The sequence below is a fragment of the Dipodomys spectabilis genome, unplaced genomic scaffold (genome assembly GCF_019054845.1).
Source record: "Dipodomys spectabilis isolate Male_0828 unplaced genomic scaffold, ASM1905484v1 ptg000157l, whole genome shotgun sequence".
Lineage (NCBI taxonomy): Eukaryota > Metazoa > Chordata > Mammalia > Rodentia > Heteromyidae > Dipodomys > Dipodomys spectabilis.
In genome coordinates this window covers 17,988,490-18,009,758 of record NW_024870834.1, presented here as the reverse complement: position 1 = coordinate 18,009,758, position 21,269 = coordinate 17,988,490, and positions in this window count along the sequence as shown.

Sequence of the window (21,269 nt, the reverse complement as noted above, 5' to 3'; positions counted from 1 at the left end):
GCTGGGTTGACCTCAAACTGAAATCTTCAGCTCTCATTTTCCCAAGTAGTTAGGATTACAGGCATGAGCTGCAGGCACCTGGCTAAGATCCCCATTTTAGAGTCAGCTGATTACCAACTTCAATTCCATCTGCTGCCCTTATTCCCTGTTGCTGTGTAACTTAACTTATGCACAGGGTTCAGAAAGTAAAACACAAACATCTTTCAGGGAATTATTCTGCCCACTGGAGTAACTAAACAAGTAGGAATTTATTTTCCATTCTCAATGAGAAGTCTGGAGGTAGGATCTGAGATTTGGGGTTAATGCTTCATGAGTAGGCTCTTTATAATGGTTCATCTATCAGCTTTAGTTCTCAAAATATCACCTTATGCCCACAAGATGGTTGCCTTAGCTCCCAACATCCTATCTTCCTAAAACGATGCTAAGCAGGAAGGAAGAAGATAGAGAGAAAAGCTCTTCTTTTTAAAATATGGACAATGCTCATTCGCTGACTTGTTCTAAAAGCTTTTCTTTTTTTTTTTTTTGGTCCGGTCGTGGGGCCTGAACTCTGAGCCTGGGCGCTGTCCCTCAGCTCTTCAGCTCAAGGCCAGCGCTCTACCACTTGAGCCACAGCGCCACTTCCGGCTTTTTTCTTATGTGGTGCTGAGGAATCGAACCCAGGGCCTCAAGCAAGCAAGGCAAGTGCTCTACCACTGAGCCACCTTCCCAGCCCTAAAAGCTTTTCTTTTTGCATATTGCTAAATCCTAGCCACACCCTGGGCTTAGCTCTATCACCCCAGAGTGGTTTTCTTTTTCTTTCTTTTTGGTGCTGGTCCTGGGGCTTAAACTCAGCACCCAAGAACTGTCCCTGAACTTGGTAGGCTAATGTTCTACCACTTGAGCCACAGCTCCACTTCCAGCTTTTTGGGTGCTTAATTGGAGGTAAGGGTCTCCCAGACTTTCCTGTCCAGGCTGGCTTCAAACTGTGTTCCCCAGATCTCAGCCTCCTGAATAGCTAGGATTATAGTCATGAGCCCATGGCACCTCAGAGTGGTTTTCTACAATGCAGCCTCTATCCTGCAAGATGGCCAGCCAAACTCTTGGCTGGTATTACTGATGACTGAAGTTGATGAACTGGTGTTTGCTGTGTGATGTACAGAGTCCCATTTGAGCCAAAAACTTTCAAGCTGCCAGCTTGAAAGTCTGGCATTGGGAAGAAGGGATTGGAGGAGGAACATGAAGGTAAAGCTCCCTCCAGGAGCATAAAAGTCCCCTTCACGCTGGGCTCTGTCCTCCCAAGCACCGTGAAGGGAGTTGGGGACTCCCTCTTAGTGACTGACAGTGAGTGACTGCCAGGCCGCACAGAGCCCAGGGGAGGGGGCTGAGCCAGTTCCATTATGTTTATAGCCTTGGGCTTGGCAGCTCAGGCCTGCTCCCTGGGTGAGCTCAGAGGTGGCTGTGTGCCAGGTGTGGGGGGCCGGGGAGGCAGTGTCCTGGGTGGGGAGGGCAGGGATGAGAGAGGGAGGGGGAACGAAGGGAGAGAGGAAGGGGCCGGAGGGAACTGTAAGCATGAAGATGAAGCCTGCAGAGATGCCAGCTCCTTTTATTTTGAAGACAGGATTAAGGGAGGTTTCAGAAGGAGATAATAAGGAAAACAGATTCACAAGGGATTGGGAGAGGACAGGAGAAAGACAAGAGGGGACAAGTTAGGGACTAGGAGTAACCATGGGTTGTGTATGGCAAGTGGAGGATGGGGGCAGATCTCAGAAGTGAGCAGAGGCCAGGCTCTTCTACTTCAGTGACCCAGTGAGCAGGAGACTGGAGGCTGGAGACTGGAGGCTGGAGGCTGGCAGGGAGGGGGCGGGGGGTGAGACAGGGAGCTGGAGACCTGAAATGCTGCTCAAAGTGAGGGCATACCTGAGGGCAAGGCTCAGGTAGAAACTAGCCTAGTTAGAGGGGATCTTGGTGCCAACTCTAGGCTCTGCGATTTAGGAAAATTGCTTCAACCCCTGTGCCTCAGTTTCCTCTTACAGAAAATAATGGGTAATAATTGATCATGGGCAAACTGGGAGACTACACTGAGGTGTTAATCAAGACTGCTTGTTAGAACCACAGCTGGCATCCAGTGACTACTCAGCAAGGGGTCAGTGCCACCAGACAACCCCTTATTGACCCAGTCCTTGCATTGTTGAGGATGGAAATATGCCCAGATGAAAAATTACATTTCCCAGCTTCCTTCACAATTGGGCCCATCCCCCAAATATTAGAAGGTTATTGTGAAGGGGCTTCCAGGAAACCTCTCTAAAATAGGCCAATTCTGCTGGTAAGCTCTTCTTTCTTTCCTCCAGCATACCCGAAAGGTGGGTATGATGATTTGAGCTGCAGCAGCCATCCTGTAGCCCTGCAGTAACCTTGAAGATGGATGCTATACACTAAGTATAATGGAACAGAAAGGTAGAAACAGCGTAGGACACTGACTGCATTGTGGGACTGTCACACCAACTCCAACCTTCTGTCTCCACAAGTCCTTTGAGAGAAAAACAAATCCCTTGTTTCTATTACATTATTTTTGAGGAGCTAGGGTTTATATGAATAGAGCCTAAATTGGTGATAGGTAAAAGGTGTTAGGCAGTAGACACAAGTTGGGGAACATCAAGTCTCAGAAGTCCCATGACTTGTCCCTGGGGTCCATGTTATCTGTGAGTCCAAGTTGCGTGGGCTTGGGATTGTGTCATTATTGTCCTCATCAAGGCTAGAAAAGCACAAGGCTATGGGAAGCCAGGGCAGGACCCTCAGTACCATGTCTAGAAAGGAGAAAATTTCTTAGGCAGAGGGATAAGACAGAAGTGCTAGCAAGGGGTGGCAGTGAGGATGCACGGTATAGGGAAGTTCTTGGTCCCATCACTAAACATGGAGAGTTGGCTTCCAGTCTCCATGGACATTCTCCAGGTCTCTGGGACATAAGCACACTCTCTTGAATGTGAATTTCTCACTCAACATTGAGCCAAGGATATTTGCAAATGCAGAATAGACATAGGGCTCTCTCATAAGATATCGCTTGTTCAGGAGCTATGTGCATAGCCAGAACTAAGGGAAGAAGGAGAACTCTACCTTCCACATCTCAGGAACTTGGGACAAAATCTTTAATACAATGGCAAACCAAGGCAGTATCGCCTTAGCAGAAGGCTTCTGGCTCAGGGGAAAAGCATGGATAAAACCCACTTAGGACAGGATTTGGGGAGTTGGAGCTCAGAAGAGCTCCTATGGATGTATTTCCAGATAGAAGAGCAGCCTGAGAGGAATTGGGGTGACTAGATTGGGGTGGCATATTCAGGTTTGTCTCCCCCACAAGAGATGTTACCCCCATCTTTCATGCGTTCATTTAGTTGTTCATTTATTCTATGCATAGTATCTTGCCAGATATAACAATAGCAATTCAAAACAGTATCAATATAAAACATAGCAACCAGGCTAGAGAAGCCAAAATCCAAGTCAACAGCAGAATCTCAAAAAATGTGAGGAGCATACCCACAAACCCCTAAGTATGAGTGAGCAAGGGCAACATTCAGTACCAAAAGGGCCACAAGGTGTCAGTAACTACGGTGGAGAAGGTAGAGACAAGGCCTGGGGCTCCTGAAGGCAGCTAGACCTGAGACCCTTAGCCCAGGGATGGAAGGCCCCTGGGAGAGTAGCAACCAAAGCTAGGAGCAACTTCAACAGGCCCTGGGTTGAAGGACAGGACACACTACAGTCACGTCTGAAACCAACAAATGGGAGGCCTTTCAGAACAGGACACCCAGCCAGAAGAAGAACCCAAAGTAAGATTTGAAGCTGAGGGAGAATGGGGACCATGGAAGCAAAGGAGATGGGAAGTTTTGCTCTAAACTGTAGTATCTGGAAGCCACTAGCCATGTGTAGCTATTCACATCTAAATTCATTCAAATTGCCTTGGAAATTGAGACCAGTGGTTGCCATAAGCCACATCCTAGTGGCTAATCACTCGCTCATACAGCGAGTGGCTTCCATTGTATGATGGACAGTTCAGGTACAGAACAGAAGAGTCTATTAAACAGTGCTAGAGCTCAAAGTCAGGGAGACAAGCCAAGGTCTCTGGAAGGAAAAGGCCATGACTTTTAGCACATCATATAAAACAAACAAAAACAGAGAGGGTGAAGGAGAAGGAGAGAGGGAGAAAGAGAGGAGAGGGAGAGGGAGAGAGAGACAGAGACAGAGATAGACAGAGAGAGAACAACACAACAAATCAAAAAGTCCTATAAAAATCCTGAACAAAATGCTAGGAAAGACACCAAGGCCATATTCTCTGCTCAGCATGACAGACATTCACATCTCACTGGGACAAAAACTATGGCAAACCATTGCAACCAGATCACCAACGAAAGGCTCTATCATTCACAAAGGAAGGAAAATTCAACTGTCATTAGACTTCTCAACAACAATGCTTTGCGAGAAACACAGACAACAACAACAAATCAATTAACTACAGTAATTTGAGGAAAGAAAAAGCCGGTGAAGCATGTCATATCCACATGAGCTGAATTCAGCCCACAGACAGACTTTTAAAATTGTAAATTTTTATTAGTGCATAGTAATTGTACAAAGGCAGTTTGTGCTAGTCCCCAGATTCCTGCTCATAGAAGAAATCTCATGAATCCTTCCAGAAGAATGTACAGAAAAAGTAACTAAGATAATAGCATGATTGCTGTGGCAGCTACTGAGTGCTGGGTATTCAATAGAAAAGCATATTATATTAAATATAGATTGAATATCCCTTATCCATAATGCTTAGAACCACAATTTTAGATTCTTTTCAGATTTGGGAATGTTTGCATAAACATTGGGAATGAAACCTGAGTCTAGACATGAAATTCATTTACATTATAAACAACTTATATACCAACCCTGCTTCACATACACCTCACACACAACCTGGAGGTGACTTGGTAAAATATTTTTAGTGTGTTGCATTGGGATTTCAATCTATTGTCTTAGCTCAGGTGTGGAATGTTTCCACTTGTGGCCTGAATCAGAAACTCAAATGTTTGGAGTTTTTCAGACTTCAGGTTTTTGCATGAGGGACATTCAACTAGAGTATATAAACCTATGCTTAAAATATAAACACAGTTACATGTTTATGAAGATGTACATGAATGTAGTCTAAGTAGCAAAATGGAGGAGAAAGTGAATAATGTTTGCAAACTAAACCAAGCTTGTTCTCCTAGGCACTAATCAGGAGCAAAGGGTGTTATAAGAAATGGTTAGCAGGTGACTAGCATTCCCTAACCTGTGACCTGATGCTCTCGGATCTCAGCTAGAATAAACTCTCCTTTCCTGTCCTGTAGAAGAGGAAAGCATGGTGAGAACTATATAACATCAAGTTACCTTATTCTGAGACCTGAGAAAAGACAGCCCAGCCTAGCACAGAGAGACTGGAGGTTTTTGACCAGGTATATGGGGAAGGGAAGAAGAGAGGAAGGTGTATTGAAGTGTTCAAGCCTTTGCTGCTTCGAGGGAAGAGGTGAAGGAACCTTAGCCTAGTGTAGATGCTCTAACCTGGATTGGGAAACAGAAGGTGACCAGGTGATACATGAAATACACAGACACCAGGTTTTTGCCTTAGGGAAGCCAGTTCCTCAGAGACCTTGACAAATCTCATGCTCAGCAAAGGCAAACAGCAAGGCTTTGAACAGATGGCAGGACTGGGAGAGAAGGCTGAAGACCCGGATGGTGAGCATTGCACCAGAGTCTGGAACAGTTTGGCTGGATGGGAAAAATCAAGACAAGAAGTAGTCATTTGGGGGCAGGGATGAGTCCAGATGAGGGTCTTAGGTCAATAACCCCCACAGGACAGAGAAACCAAAGAAACCTAGCTCAATACAGATCTCAAAGAGCTACCTTTCCTTCTTTAAGAGCAGGAAGGGGCAGGCGACTAGTCAAACTGCATGGACTCAAGGCACACCCAAGACCTTCACAGAAGGTCAGAAGCTGGGTCCCCATCCTCAGGAGCATTCTCTAGGAGCCTTGGGCTGAGCTGGTCCCTGACACCTGGTCCCATGGCCGCTATTGTGTCCCTGATACCGCTCTCCATTTGTCAATTTTAAGTGATAATTTCTATTCAATCTGATACATATTATAAGAATATAAACAAATGCCTCTCTCCCTATCGGCGCCATAATCACTTTCTTTTATAGCTATCATTTATTACAGGACGACAGATGGCCAGTTCGCAGAATTCCAAAGAGGCTACCCGTCGGCCAGTCACCTGGGAGCATGGGCGCATTTACATTTCTCCAAAACAGATGGGAACAGGAGGAGTGAAGGAAGCAGGTTCCTGTCAAAGCTTTGGGGCCTTCCAAAATGTGGATCTTCTGCCTTTCCGTGAATCCCTCTGCTTTACTCACAGATGGTACTTTCCCCTTTCTCCCCTTTCCATCCTCCTCCTACCCTTCCTCTCATCCATTTCCCATCAGCTACAACTGAAGCCACCAGTATGGCAGCCTCAATGGTGGAGACTCTTGGCAGACCATCTTCTGGAGACTTTCAGGGCCTGAAGTTCTCCCTGGCTTATTATTTGGGATTGGGACTGACACGTAAGTACTTTACAGAGGACACATTACTAAAGGCTGCATTTTCCATATAATTGACAAAGCTGGGGGGTTCTCAGCCTGGAATGCACATATTCAAGGTCATCTGAGGCACTTTCAAAAAACATAAATACTTCCAGGCACTGGTGACTCCTGCCTGTAATCCTAGCTACTCAAGAGACTGAGATCTGAAGACCGTGGTTCAAAGTCAGCCTAGGCAAGAAAGTCTGTGAGTTTCCTATCTCCAATTAGCCAGCCAAAAGCCAGAAGTAGAGGTATAGTTCAAGTGGTAGAGTGCTAGCCTTAAGCAAAAAAAGCTAAGGGACAGTACCCAGGCCATGACTTCAAGCCCCAGTGCCAACACACACACAAAATCAATGTCAAGGCCTTATCAAAACAATTAAGTCAGAAGTCTAGGCATGGAGGCTGGCAAGGTATACAGCTGTCATTGAAAACCCATTGCTACGGAATGAGAGAAATTAAGACACATAGAGAAGAGGGAATGTTGTGTGCAAAGCCTTGTAGGGATTGCCATTGGAACTCAATGATATATGATCCATGCTCACAGTTCAGGGGGACAAAGGAGAGTAAACTAAGTTCAAGTATGAGATGGGAAGAATGTACTTGTTGGGGACCTCAACCATATCTCCCTAGGGAAGATGACATCCTGAGTGAAGAAAATAAAGGAAATAAGAGAACAGACACCATAAAGAAAATGACAAATACCTTTGCCTACATTAAAGCACGGCCTTTTATTCACCCAAAGGCGCCATATGGGAATGAGAACAAAGCCACCAACTGGGAGATCACTTGCAATTAGTAGAGGGTGGGTATCCATAAAACAAAAAAATGCATGTGAACCAATATGAAAAGCACATCCCAGTAAATGAGTGGGCAAAGGGCCCACAGAAGAGACTCCCAGTAAAGGAATCAAGAGATAGCCCAACAGCACAAGAGGTGGAAATCAATCGCAGTCAGTGAAAGGCAACCCACACCATGAGGAACTATCATTTCATACCCACTTACTTGCCAAGACTAAGTCCTGACAACATCCAGTGTGATGAGGGTCTTGATGCCAATGAGGTGTATACACGGATACAACAGGTTGGAAAAGTCATTCCATGAAATTGCAATGTCTACCAGGAATGAAAACATGCACACTCTACTACCCAGTACTTTTAATGTCAGTACATTAAAAGTACACACAACACATGCAAACTTGCAATGCACCCAGAGACATACAATAATAAGATTCTTCATAGCAACATTGATCACAATAGTGAAAAGCTAGAAACAATTCAAATATCCATTGAATGCAATAGAGACAAGTAAATGCTGGTGCACAGTGAAAACCAGGTCAACAATAACCACAAATGCCATTGGGGATAAACCTCTAAAACAGAATATTGAATGAATAAAACAGCCAATGAGGGAAGAACATATTAACTAAGATTTTATCAATATGAAATTAAAACCCACGCAAACTTTACAATATATTTTCAGGGATGCCCACATATGTGGTAAAAAGATAAATAAAGACAGGGAATGGTTAACTCAAACTTACTCAAAGTGGAAGTGCTTGGTGGGTACCAGGCATGTTACACACAAGGACAGGTTCAAAGATAATGAGTAGAGCTGGGTGTTGATGGCTCACTCTTATAATCCTACCTACTCCAGAGGCTGAGATCTAAGGATTACAATTCGAAGCCAGCCTGGGCAGGAAAGGCCATCAGACTCTTATCTCCAACTAACCACTAGAAAATTGGAATTGGCACTGTAGCTTAGGTGGTAGGGCACTAGCTTTGATAAAAGGGCTCAGGACAGTGCCCGGGCCCTGAGTTCAAGCTCCACAACCAACCAACAACAACAAAAAGGATGAAGAAGCAAAGATAACAACACTATTCCTTAAGCAGGTAGTGGGTACACCAGACTTCATTTCTTCATCATCATCATCATCATCATCATCATCACTATTATTATTAAAATATATGACCAATGTATTTCATAAGAGAATTTAATAAAAACTAAGGGAAGCCTGGCACCAATGGCTCATGCCTGCAATTCTAGCTACTCAGGAGACTGAGATCTGAGGATCATGGTTTGAAGCCAGCCCAGGTGGAAAGTCTGTGAGACTCTTATCTCCAATCAACTACCAAAATTAAAAAGAGGAGGAGGAGGAGGAAGTATGGAGGAGGAGGAAGAAAGGGAGCTATGGTTCAAGTGGTAGAGCCCTAACCTTGAGCAAAATGGTCAGGGACAGCACCCAGGCCCTGATTTCAAGCTCCAGGACCAGCACACACACACACACACACACACACACACACACACACACACACACACACACACACACACACACCAAAAACAAAAGGAACACCAAAATTCACTCAGATTGTAAATGTTATTCTCTATCCCCAAGTTTGTCTAAGAATGTAGGCCTCACATTATGCACACTAGCTAAGAAATGGAAGAGCCTAGGTGCCTACAATAGATGAGTGGGTCCAAAAAGCATACATACATGCCGTGGAATTGTACACAGCCATTAGAAAGAACAAAACTTTGTCATTTGCCGGGGAAATGGATAGAACTAGAACAAATCATGTTAAATGAGGTAAGCCAAGCTCAGAGAGACAACCTGCACGTGTTCTCTCTGATATGTGGAAAGTAGATCTAAAGTATACTGGGATATGATAGATTATACAGGTTTCTGGACACTCACATACAGACCAAAATAAGATCCTCTTAGGAGAGAAACACAGGTGTGCAAAGCATATATGCCTCTTTATATTTATATAAAATTATACACACACACATATATCAAAACAACCCCCAAGATATGGAAATGAGATCTTTCTTTATGTATGGTGTATTTGTATGTATATCTTCAGGAAGGGGAAGGGAAGGCACAGAACTGGAGGGAAAAGGGTGAAAAAGTGCAACAGTAGAGCTCACTGGACATGGATAAAAGTAAACTATACAACTCATGGGTGGAGACAGGCGGGAGGGACTGAGAGAGAGTGAGGGAAGGGAAGACACTGTATGCAAGGAAATATACCAGTTACCTGACTCATATAATTGTAACCCTTCTGTACATCACTCTTGTAATAACAATAAATAATTTTGGAAAAGAATGTGGCCCTGTTCAGCCTCAGCCTACCCTCCCTTAACTTATTAAAATAGGTAGGAAATGCCTACCCTCCCTTAACTTATTAAAATAGCTTCCTGGGCCCATAGAAAACACTGGGTGGGTGCTGCAGCAATTTCAGGGTTTGAAGTGGTCAGTGCCCTGAAGGGCTCAGTCAGAAAGTCCATGAACACCTCTCCTCTGAAACCCCTTCACGTGAAGATCGGCACATGGGCTGATGATCTGGAGGATAGAATAGTCACTGTGAGCACTACTGATGATATTTTTGTCTCTCATTTCCCTCATTTTTCAACCAGGGTTATCCTTTAGATCTTTTCCAACCCTAGAATTTTTTTATCCTCTGTAGAGTTGGGGCTAAGTTCTATATAATGATGTGCTTATGCAACCACGATGCAAGGAGATAGTCCACGTGTCCCATCCACTCTCATCAGAGATGGCTATTGACAGGACTAGAATGCTGGTCTGATATCAGCATCTGTGCCAAGGAGTACACAGCTCCACCCATGGGGTAGAGCTTCACATGGAAAGGAAAGAAGCTCAAAAGCTTCATTGTCAAGGAAGAGAGGGGCAGCAGGGATGACAGCAATGGCATAAAGATGGCGGATCTGAGAGCCTCACATAGTAGTCTTCTCCTGGAGATAAGTACAGCCTCAGTTTAGTACACCACACACATGACACAAAGCCTAAGCCTAGCAGACGGAAAATGCCCAAGAAATTGTGACAGATGAATGGAATTGTGCTGATGGTGGACACACCCCAGGGCTTACTCTCAGACACTGCACTAAGTCCTCACATGTGTGAGTTCATCTCAGATGGCTCTGAGATCTCAGGGCAGCCTTGATTTCATGAAGAAGGCTTCTGAGGTATAGCGCTCATTGGGGGATGAGCTGGCATGTGCTCGGCTTCTAGCTTCAGACCTCTTGCTTGTCCACTTTGATTCCTGTTGAAATCTTTGAGCCAGCTCTGAGGAAATCATTTAAACAAGAGAGCATACTTTTTTGCTCATTTATTGCAATACCCCAGGGGTTTGAACTCAGGCCTTCACTTACTCAGCTTGCTCATAATTGGTACTTTACCACTTAAGGCATGCCTCTAGTCTGACATTTTGCTTGGTTCTTAAGAGATGGAGTCTTGAGGATTGTCCTTCCCTGGCTGGCTTTGAATTCTAATCCTTCATATCTTAGTCTCTTGAATAACTAGGGCTACAAGCATGAGCCACAGATACCTGGCTTGAAAATGAGACCCTCTCTTAATCATCATTTGATAGAAGAATAGGCTGAAGCACAAATTATGTGACTGCTTATAACCATGCACTTTCCTTCCCAAGTGAGTGGGCAAGAGGTCACAGGAGACCCTGAAGAGGTCAATCTTTGGAGCCTTGTCCTGGGAAAGTGTCTGCACAGCCAGATCTCTTCTGGAGGCTAGGGGACGCACCCTCCTGTACCTCTCTTTCCCATCACTGTATCATAGGCTTCCTAGGGAATCCCAGGATGCCTGGCTCTAGCCTTCCAGCCAGAAAAAGACCTCAGGGGAAGGGAGAATGCTAAAGCTAGTGCCAGCTCCTTCTTGAATCTATCTATGGATCCTCCTCTTCCTTACCATCCTCCTGGTTGAATGCCCCTCCCCTCACCCTCTTTCTCCTTGAGACTGCATAGGAGGAAAAGCAAGAGGGAGAATCCAGCCAACCAGAGTGACAGCAATGCAGGGCTAGAGGGCTGAGACAGGAGTAGGGAAGGGGGAGTAGGAAAGGTAGGAAGAGAGGGAGGGAGGGAGAGATGGGGGATGGGAGAGGGAATGTCTAATTTTTAATAGACTGAGAGATAAATGCAACATGATTCACTTTGAACAGGCTACCTGGATTAGATGGAAGTTAATTAAAACAATCCCTCATTTCTCAGCATTGAAAACTTCTTAAGTCTCACTTGGGGAAGGGTGCGGCAGGACTTTTTATTACTCTTAGATGGTGTTGGGAAGGTCCATAAATACATCTCCTCTTCCTGTGATCCCATTAATCTTGCCGCCTCTCCTGCTCCTCTCTGCCAACAATCAGATCCCAGTAAACAACCTCAAGTGAAATTTGCAACTGTCAGATAAACATTAAAAATGCTTCTCTTGTCCTTTCCCATTGATAGTCCCATTAATATTGTAATGGAACAAAAAGTTATGAAAATGAATGCACGCTGGTTTTGGAAATGAATGATGCCGGCCGCTGCTGGGATACAGACACGCATGCATATGGATGTGCTGGCGGATCACAATTCGACCCGCATCCACAGGAGGCTGCCGATGGGACTGGCCACGAGTGGGCCAGGACCAAGGACAGCGCACTCAGGCTGGGAAAGCACAGCCATGCCCAGGTCAGGGTGGGGAGCGCTGGCAGGTGGAATAAAAAATTCCACCCCAGAGAGGGAGCTCACATTCCTTCCAGCTCGAAACAGAGTAAAGCACAACCTCCTTTTCTCTGCTATCTCCGTTCCTCCCCTTGCTTATCTGTTTGCAGTCCATGGTTGGATCCCTGTAAAGATAGGGAGATAGCCCGATTACTAAGGCTCTCTTGACATTTCTTCCTCATTGATTTTCCATGCAGAGACCTTTTTAATACACATGTATGCGTTTGTGTGTATGTTTATCTAGCTGACAAATGAGGCCTGGAAACAGGAAGGGATAATGTATGGGAACTTTCGTGAGCCTAAAGTTCTCAGAGTAGTTTAGGTTGAAGAGGTTGGGAATGAGTTCAGGTTTTATGTATATTTAAGTCCCCTAGAAGAAGAAAGAAACTGTGAACAAACGAAAGCCCTTTCCCCTGGAATCCTTAGCCCTTTCAGCCCTGTAATGGATTCGAATGACCTCCCAGCCAGGTTTTGTGCTGGCTTTTGGTCAGGGTCCTGGTTGTCACCCAGCCTCTGGCACAGAGCCAGGCAGATAGAGGCTGAAGGACTATGAGCTGATGGGAGAGAGGATGAGAGGGAGAGACACCTGTGGCGTTTCTTCTAGGCAGGGCCATCTTGTCCCATCTGCCAGCCAGAGGGGCAGCGGGCTGTGATATTTTAACATCTGGAGCGTCAGCCTGTAGGTGGGTCTGGGAGTGGTCAGAGGAAACAGATGTGTTTGTTCTTGGGGACAGAAATGAACACATTACAAAAGACTTCCTTTGACCCTCTCCTGTCTATCCAACTTCTATCCTCTCTTCTCACACTTCTTTGTCATGATCTCAGCTGTCATGTCAACGTCTTTCTTTAAAGACTGGGCAAGAGTTCCTGGGAACAAAGCTCCCATAAGACCTTGCCCCACTCACAATCAGGCTTTGGCTTCCTACATTCCAGCCTAGTTTGTCCCCCTTCCTGCCTCAGGCCCACCCTGGAGATTGGCAGGGATCAGTTACACCCTGCTTTGGCATCCCAGAATACCCTTCTTTTCTCTTTGGCAGCTACGCACATGGGTCTTTCCAAACTACAGCACCACCAAGAGCAAGAGTCTGGCTCTTAGCTCAGACTCAATAAATGTTTGTTGATTGACTGTGAGGGAAACAATTTTAAAAGTTATGTGAGCCCAATGTCAGTGGGTCACTCCTTTAATTCTAACTACTCAGGAGGCTGACACCTAGGGACTGAGGTTCAAAGCCAGCCCAGGCAAACAAATCAAGAGGCTCTTACCTCCAATTAACCACAAAAGGCAGGAAGTGGAGGTGTGGCTTAAGTAGTAGAGCACCAACCAAAAAGTTAAGGAAGAATGCCCTGGCTCTGAGTTCAAGCCTCAGTAACAACACAAAAACAAAAAGTTATATGGACTCCCTGGCCTGACTACATCATTTAAAATGGAACAGTAGAGACCACCAGTGTCTTAGCTGAGCAAATCATGGCCTCTTCCCTGATTTGTGTGGAGTCTAGAGGAATTTGTGTAAGCTTGTGTGCCTTAGTGTCCTTCTCATATCCAAAATGACTTCATATAATGCAACTGCAAGGCAGACAAAACCAAATTACATAGAGGCTGCCCCAGGCAAAAGTGTGAGACCCTATGTGAAATACAACTAAAGCAAATGGACCAGGCATCGATCACCTTCTAGCAAGAGCAAGGCCAACAGGTCAAAACCTAGTACTATCGAGAAAAAAAGAATATTTTCTTTTTAGAGGGTGAGAGGCTAGTTCTAGGGGTGAACTCAGGGCCTGGATGCTGTCCCTGAGCCTTTGTGTTCAAGACTAATGCTGTACCACTTGAGCTACAGCCTGCTTTCAGCTTTTGAGCATCTAATTGTTTGAGAAAGGAGCCTCACAAACTTTCCTGCCTGTGCTGGCTTCAAACTGCGATTCTCACATGTCAGCCTGCTGAGTAAAATTACAGATGTGAGCCACCAGCACTCAGAATAATTTCTCTAAAATTTGTAATTTAAAATTTTACTTAAGACTTAGGATTTTAAAGTCAGGCATGGTGGTACACATCTATAATCCTAACGCTTGCTAGGCTAAGGCAGGAGGATTGAGAATGTGAGGACAGCTGGGCTACATTATTTGAAGTCTTGTCCTCAAATAAAACACAAAAGACTAGGGAATTTTGGAACACCTAAGAGAACTTTATGTTCACATTAATAGTTTAATTTCATGGATTTTTGAAGAATCTTAGGCATTTGTTAAGTCAGAATATTGAAGTATTTATACTAAAAAGGCAAATAAATTACTTATTGTTAGGTCTGCCCAGGAGAGCAGCCCCGCCCCCCTCCTCTTCACCTGCCTGAAACCAGTAATCACCTGACTGTCAATCACTTGACTGTGAGTCAGCAAAGCATCTCAGGCTCTGAGATCTCAGCCACTGAAGAAGTCATTTCCAGAACTGCCCAGGTCACTCCTCCCTTGGCTAGTGAGAGGTTCCTCAGGCTCAGAGATCACTTCCTCATCCACCAGGGTGGTCCGGCTTCCCACTTTTCCCCTGTATAATCTGGCTCAAAATGAGTCCTCTTCTCTTTCTTCCCCTCTGTCTCCATATGCCTCCATCTGGTATGGGGCCAGCAGTTTGCTCCCCTCCCCTCCCCCGCCAAATTATTTTCTGCTGGAACCACGTGGCAGTTTCCTTTCAGACAAAACTTACGTTTATAAATGCAGTTTAAAATGCGTGGAAGCATTTAACGAAGTGGGCTTTTCAGTGGGACAAATAGAATTCGGAAGCATTTAAGATGATGGTTAAAATAAGTGTAGCAAAATGTGTGTTCATTCACATCTTCCTCTGGGGGCTAGGTGGAGCTGGAGATTTCTAGAAGAAAATCTGGGCACCACTTGGGTGAGAGAAGGAAGTCTGAGTGGGGAAAAATGATCCGTAATGATCTCTTCGATCTCTTGTGCTCATCACTTATAACGTGGACACACAGAGTAGCCGCCCTTGCAGCTTCTAGGTATGGCCTGCTGCCTCTCCTCCCCTCCAGCTTCAACTATAAGGAGGAGGAAATGAAGAGGTACTTGGGTTGGGGAACTAAAGGGAGCCCTTGCAACACACCTTTGTTCACAACCTTCTCTACCAAGGTGAAAGCCCAAGAATCAAGATCTTACAAGGCCAATTAAGCATTTCTTAAGTAAATAGAAGTGTTTATTTATTGACTACTTGACGAGGCAAATAAATGTCTGGAGCTCTGAGGGAGGAAATGCTCTCCACACAAGCTTGCTGGGTCTTGGAGGAAGTTCTAGCAGGAATTAGAGTGACTGACCAGGTGATAAGTACCTAATTCTTAAAACAATCCTTTCAGTGTCTTAGTATCTCATTCTTAGGCATGGCAAAACCTAATCTCAGAGTGTCTAAAGGGTTACGCCTAATAAAAGGCAGAAGAACTTGCTCCACAAACTGTGCACTCTCACTTGAATTAGATAATTGCTTTAACCTTTTGATGCTGAAACTAAGGCTCAGAGAAGCTGAGTGACTTGACAGATAGGCAAACGCAGGGATTTCAGTTCAGGTCCCCTCACAATAAGCTCTCAGTGGGGACTTAGACCTAGGAGTTTTGAGTTCCTTTAGGTGGTTCATACAGCAAGATGCCTTGTTTTTGCTGGGTACCAGTGGCTCATGCCTGTAATCTTTAGCTACTCAGGGGGTTGAGATCTGAAGATCATGATTCAAAGCCAGCCCAGGAAGGAAGCCCTTCTAGCCTTTTAGCTCTGATTAGCCAGAAAAAAAGTCCAGAAGTGGAGCTGTGATGCCAATGATAGCCTTGAAAAATAAGCTAAAAGCAGGGCCCGGTGGCTCAAGCCTGTAATCCTAGCTATCCTGGAGGCTGAGATCTGAAGATCATGGTTCAAAGCCAGCCCTGGAAGGAAACTCCAATAAACCACTAGAAATCCGGAAGTGGCGCTGTGGCTCAAGTGGTAGAGTGCTAGCCTTGAGATGAAGAGCTGAAGGATAGTGCCCAGGCCCAGAATTCAAGCCCCATAACCGAGAAAGAAAGCAAGAAAGCAAGAAAGGAAGAAAGAAAGGAAGAAAGAAAGAAAGAAAGAAAGAAAGAAAGAAAGAAAGAAAGAAAGAAAGAAAGAAAGGAAGAAAGGAAGAAAGAAAGAAAGAAAGAAAGAAAGAAAGAAAGAAAGAAGAAAGAAAGGAAGAAAGAAAGAAAGAAAAGCTAAAGGACACTGCCCAAGCTCTGAGCTCAAGCCCCAGGACCAGCAATAAAATGAAATATCTTCTTTCTACTCATTCTTAATTTGCAAATCACTCTACTAAACTCACGAACCCGTGTTTTCCAACTAGAGTTAGCTGCAACCGACTGTGTCATCCACAATGACAAAGGGAACCATATTACTATTCATTTCACTAGCATCCAAAAATGGCTCCACTTAGAATCCCCTGGGGTGCTTTATAAAATATTGATGCTGAAGCTCCATGGCACACCAATAAATCAGAATATCTAAGGGACATCAGTATTTTATAAAAAAGCCATCCAGGTAAATTTAATGTACAGGTAAGGCTGAAAACCACTAACCAATCCAAACACAGAGACCCAAATACTTCTTTACTTTCTCCACCAAAGCTTGCCTTTCATCCTTCACAAAATCTGCCTATCTTATGTGAGTAAGGTCCACTCCTGGATGGCTAGCAGACTCCACCCTCCTCCCAGCAAAGTCTCCACCCAATACCTGCATTACCTAGGCAACTGGCACGTGTTACCTAGGCAACTGGCACCACACCTGGAAGAGGTCACATCTGCATCCGCTGAGGTCACATCTGAATTTGATGTGGCCACACCTTTCTCCGCCCATACCCTAGATAAGGCCTAGCCCAGGCCCAGAGGCTCTCTCTCTGCTCTTTTCTAGCTCTTTCTCAGCTCTTTCCTTCTCTTCTCTTTCCCAGCTCTCCTCTCTTTTCCAGCTCTCTCTCTTTCCCAGCTCTCTCTCTTTCCCAGCTCTCCCAGCTCTCTTTCCCAGGCCTTTCCCCACCACGTGGAGGACCAAGATGGCCTGGTGCCAGCCGGGAATGATGAATAAACCTACCCCTTACCTGAATACCACGTGCGTGTTGCAGTTCTTACTCAGCTACCTCTTTTTAAAAACCTAACAATATGGATCCTTGGAGTCTCTTCTGCCTCATTCTGCCTGGGCTCCTCCTTACCCACCCATCCCATCATCCCCTGCCCCAGTCCCTGTGGGTCACAAAGTAGATTCTCACAGGAATGGAACTTGTCTTTCCATTTTCAGTATGGAACCACCATAATGTAGAAAAGACTTTCTCTTGCTAATACTGACAGGTGAGGATAGGCAGGCTTTTTAAGAAAAAAAAATCTGCTATAATTGCAAACTGGAAAGTGCTTGTAGGAAGAGAGGGAAGTAACACAGGCCATGACAAGACCACCTAGAGCCAAAAGGCCTTTCATGTTCTTCTTGATTCACATTTCTGCCAATGAAACCAAACTTCAACATGGTGCCATACATCTAAACTTTGTGGAGGAAGGTGGGGTATCAGGTATCAGGAATTAGAGAAACCATGCTGTGTACCTAACCCTTACAAAAATCTTTTGAGTGCTTTATTATCTCCTTTCTTTTTGTCTCATTCAGCAAGGCAAAATTTACTTCTGCAGAAGGGTGCACCATCAGCCAAAAATCTGACAAGCAAGCACACAGAGCAGGCAGACTGTCCCAATAATTATCCCTAACACAGCAGGCCCTGCCCCTCTGCTCAGATTGGTTGAGCTCAGTTTCACAATCTGTTTGTGACTGGCTCATTTGAATAGGGTAAAGTGTATTTACATAAGGTGATTTTTGAAATAAGACAAATAGCAGACAAATAATCTTGAAATATACCCACACCCTCTGCTATTTCTTGAACCTTCTGGTTCAAGTCTGGTTTAGTCGCAGAGAGACTAAAGGCCTGACCCTTTCATTCCATTTGCCCTTTTGTTTCTTCAACACCTTAACTTTATGGCAGATGGAAGTCCTTTTAAACTTTGCCAGCTCCACCTTTGTTCTAGACCACTGCCATCTTTGAGAGAAGACCAGTCCTATGGTTTTGATGTCAGTTATCCTCCCAGGGTTTTGTGTTGGAGGCTTGGTCCTCAGTGCCGTGAGGCTGAGCTGGTGGAATCTTTAAGAGATAGAAGCCGGGTAGGAGGTCACCAGATCAGTGGGGGCACTGCCCTTGGAAGAGATAAAGCAGTTCTTGTGGGACCCCCAGTTTGTTCCCTTAGCGGAGTTGTTAACTTAGTTTTTCTTTCGATTTAGGGAACCTAGAATATCTGATGACTTTCAGATTGTATCAGAAAGTGTAAGATGGTGCTGAACTTGAAAAAGAGTAATACGTTTGTCTAAAGAATTACAAGATGTAGCCCCAGGAAGTCAAGGTTGAATGCAATACTCCAGCCAAGTTTTTAAAAAGACCATGCCTGGGATGACAGAGATCCCATTCAGCACAGAGCCTTCTTACCCATCATCTACTGCTACTCCTTTGCCTTCCTGTCAAAGCTGTTTTTTGCCTCTGAGATGGGCTTTTGAGGAATAAGAGCTCCCCTCGATCTTCTCAGGTTCTGGAATTTGGATAAACCTGATTTTCTCATTTCCTATTTTAGTTTCATAAGAAGCCTCCATGTTGAATTCCATGGTGGTTATGCTAGTTTACATTCCTACCAAGGGTTTAAGAGGGTTTCTTTCCCCCCTGCATTCTCCTAATGTCATTTTGATTTGAATTTCTTTGATGGCCAGGAATATTGACCATTTTATTCCATGTATTTATTGGTCATTTGTACTTGTTCTGCTGAAAATTATCTGCTCGGTTCATTTGTCTATTGATTAATTGTGCTGTTGATTTGTTGGGAATTTAGCTTTTCAGCTCCCTTTATATTCTGGTTGTTAATCCCTTGTCAGATGAAGAGTTGACAAAGATTTTATCCTATGCAGTAGGCCATCTCTTTAGTCTTGTGACAGTTTCCTTTGCTGTACAGAAGCTTTTAAGTTGGATACAATCTCATTTGTCAATCCTTGTTCCTATTTGCTGAACTATTGGAGTTCTTTGTTAATATACTCTCGTGTTTTTTTTTTCTCCTGTAGATCCTTGATCTAGTTTGAATTGATATTAGTCCAAGGTGAGATGTAGTCCAGTCTGATATGGTTTGTTGAAGAGGATATCTTTTCTTCTCTTTACATTTTGGGCTTTTGTCAAAACTTAGATCGCTGGAGCTGCTTGGATTTACTTCTGCTCCACTGGTCTTCATTATCAGTACCATACTGATTTTGTTACTATGTCTCTGTAGTATAGTTTGAGGTCCAGTATTATGATACCCCCAGAATGACTTGTTTTAGTTTTTTGTTTGCTTATTTGTTTTTTGTTTGGAGTTTGGTTTCATTCTGGAATTTTTCCTCAAGATTGCTTTGGTTATTCAGAGTCTTTGTGTTTCAATATGAATTTTAGTATTGATTTTTTTCTGTCTCTGTGAAGGATGGATGCATTGAATCCGTAGATTCCTTTTGGGTAGTGTAGCCATTTTCACAATATTAAGTCTGCCAATCCATGAGCATGAGAACTCTTCCCATCTTCAGTGTCTTCCTTATTTCCTCAAGTCTATAGCTTTCATTGACGTGGTCTTTCATCTCCCTGGTTATGTTTATTCACAAGTATTATTTAAGGCTATTATGAATGAAATTGTTCTCCTGCTTACTTTCTCAGTCTATTCATTGTTGGCATTTAGAAAAGCTACTGGGGAGTTGGAGGTGAGCCTCAGCTGCTAGATCACTAGCTAATGATCAAAAGTGGCAGGTACTGAGTTTGAGTCCCAGTCTTAGACCAAGAAAGCAAGCAAGCAAGCAAGCAAGAAAGAAAGAAAGAAAGACCAAGAAAGCAAGCAAGCAAGCAAGCAAGCAAGCAAGAAAGAAAGAAAGAAAGAAGAGAGAGAGAAAAGGTACTGATTTTTGTATGTTGATTTTGTATCCTGCTGTACTGCTGTAGTATTTATCAGATCTTGGAGTTCTGTGGGTTTTTTTTTCAGGTCCTAGGGGTTGATCTCAGGGCCTAGGCACTGTCCCTGAGCTTTTTTGTGCACAAGGCTAGTGCTCTACCATTTGAGCCACAGTGCTACTTCTCAGATATAGGAGTTTTGTGGTAGGATCTTTAGGGTCCTTTTGATATAGGACCATATCATAAGCAACTTGGGATAATTTGATTTCTTTCTTCCCTAACTGGATCTCCACTCCTTGCCTTATTGTTCTGGATAGGAATTTCAGTGTTATACTAAGTATGGGGAGAGTAAAATCCTTGTCTCATTCCTGACGTTAGAGAAAGTGGTTTCATCTTTTTCCTATTTAAGATGATGTTGGCTGTCAGTTTGGCATGTTGGCTGTAACATGGGGTTGATGGGACCATGAAGAGGTGAGAACTGGTGGGAGGCCCTTAGCTCACTGGAAGTGTGTCCTTGAAAGGGGTAGGGGGTAATGTAGCTCTTGTGGATACCTGGACTCTAGCATACTCTCTGTCTCTCTTTGTCTCTCTCTGTCTGTCTGTCTCTGTCTGTGTGTAAGTCTGTCTCTCTTCCTCCTTCTCTGCCTGGAAAGGCTCAGAGAGGAAGGTAAGATCTTTCCAATGGGTCCTATATTAGGATGTTATAGTTCCTTTGAAAGAGAGAGAGAGAGAAAGAGAGAGAGAGAGAGTTATAAAACTGGACCCAACACCTGACTTGACTTAGTCTCTGGCTTCCTCCTTCGTGTACTTCTGCTGTAAATCAAAGGGCCCTCATCAGAACCAGATTCATACAATTTGGACCTTCAGCCTCAAAACTATGAACTAAATAAATTCCTTTATCCAGTTAACTTCCTTCTGGTATTTTGTTACAGCAATGAAACTGGACTCATACAGGGAGAGAAGAACTTATCAGTGGAGCAGAGTCAACTCCAGAAGCCTCCATCTCATGCTCCCTCCATCTGTAGCCTCCTCAGTTTATTTCCGCAGGAAGGCCTTTTCCAATGGGTCCCATGCCAGGATGTCACAGCTCCCCTCCAGAGCCAAAATCATTGTGATCAGACAGAGACAATGAGGGTACCAAAGGTTTCCCCAGCTGTAGAAGAAAACTGTGATGTACACAGCTCATGGTTGTTATGAAT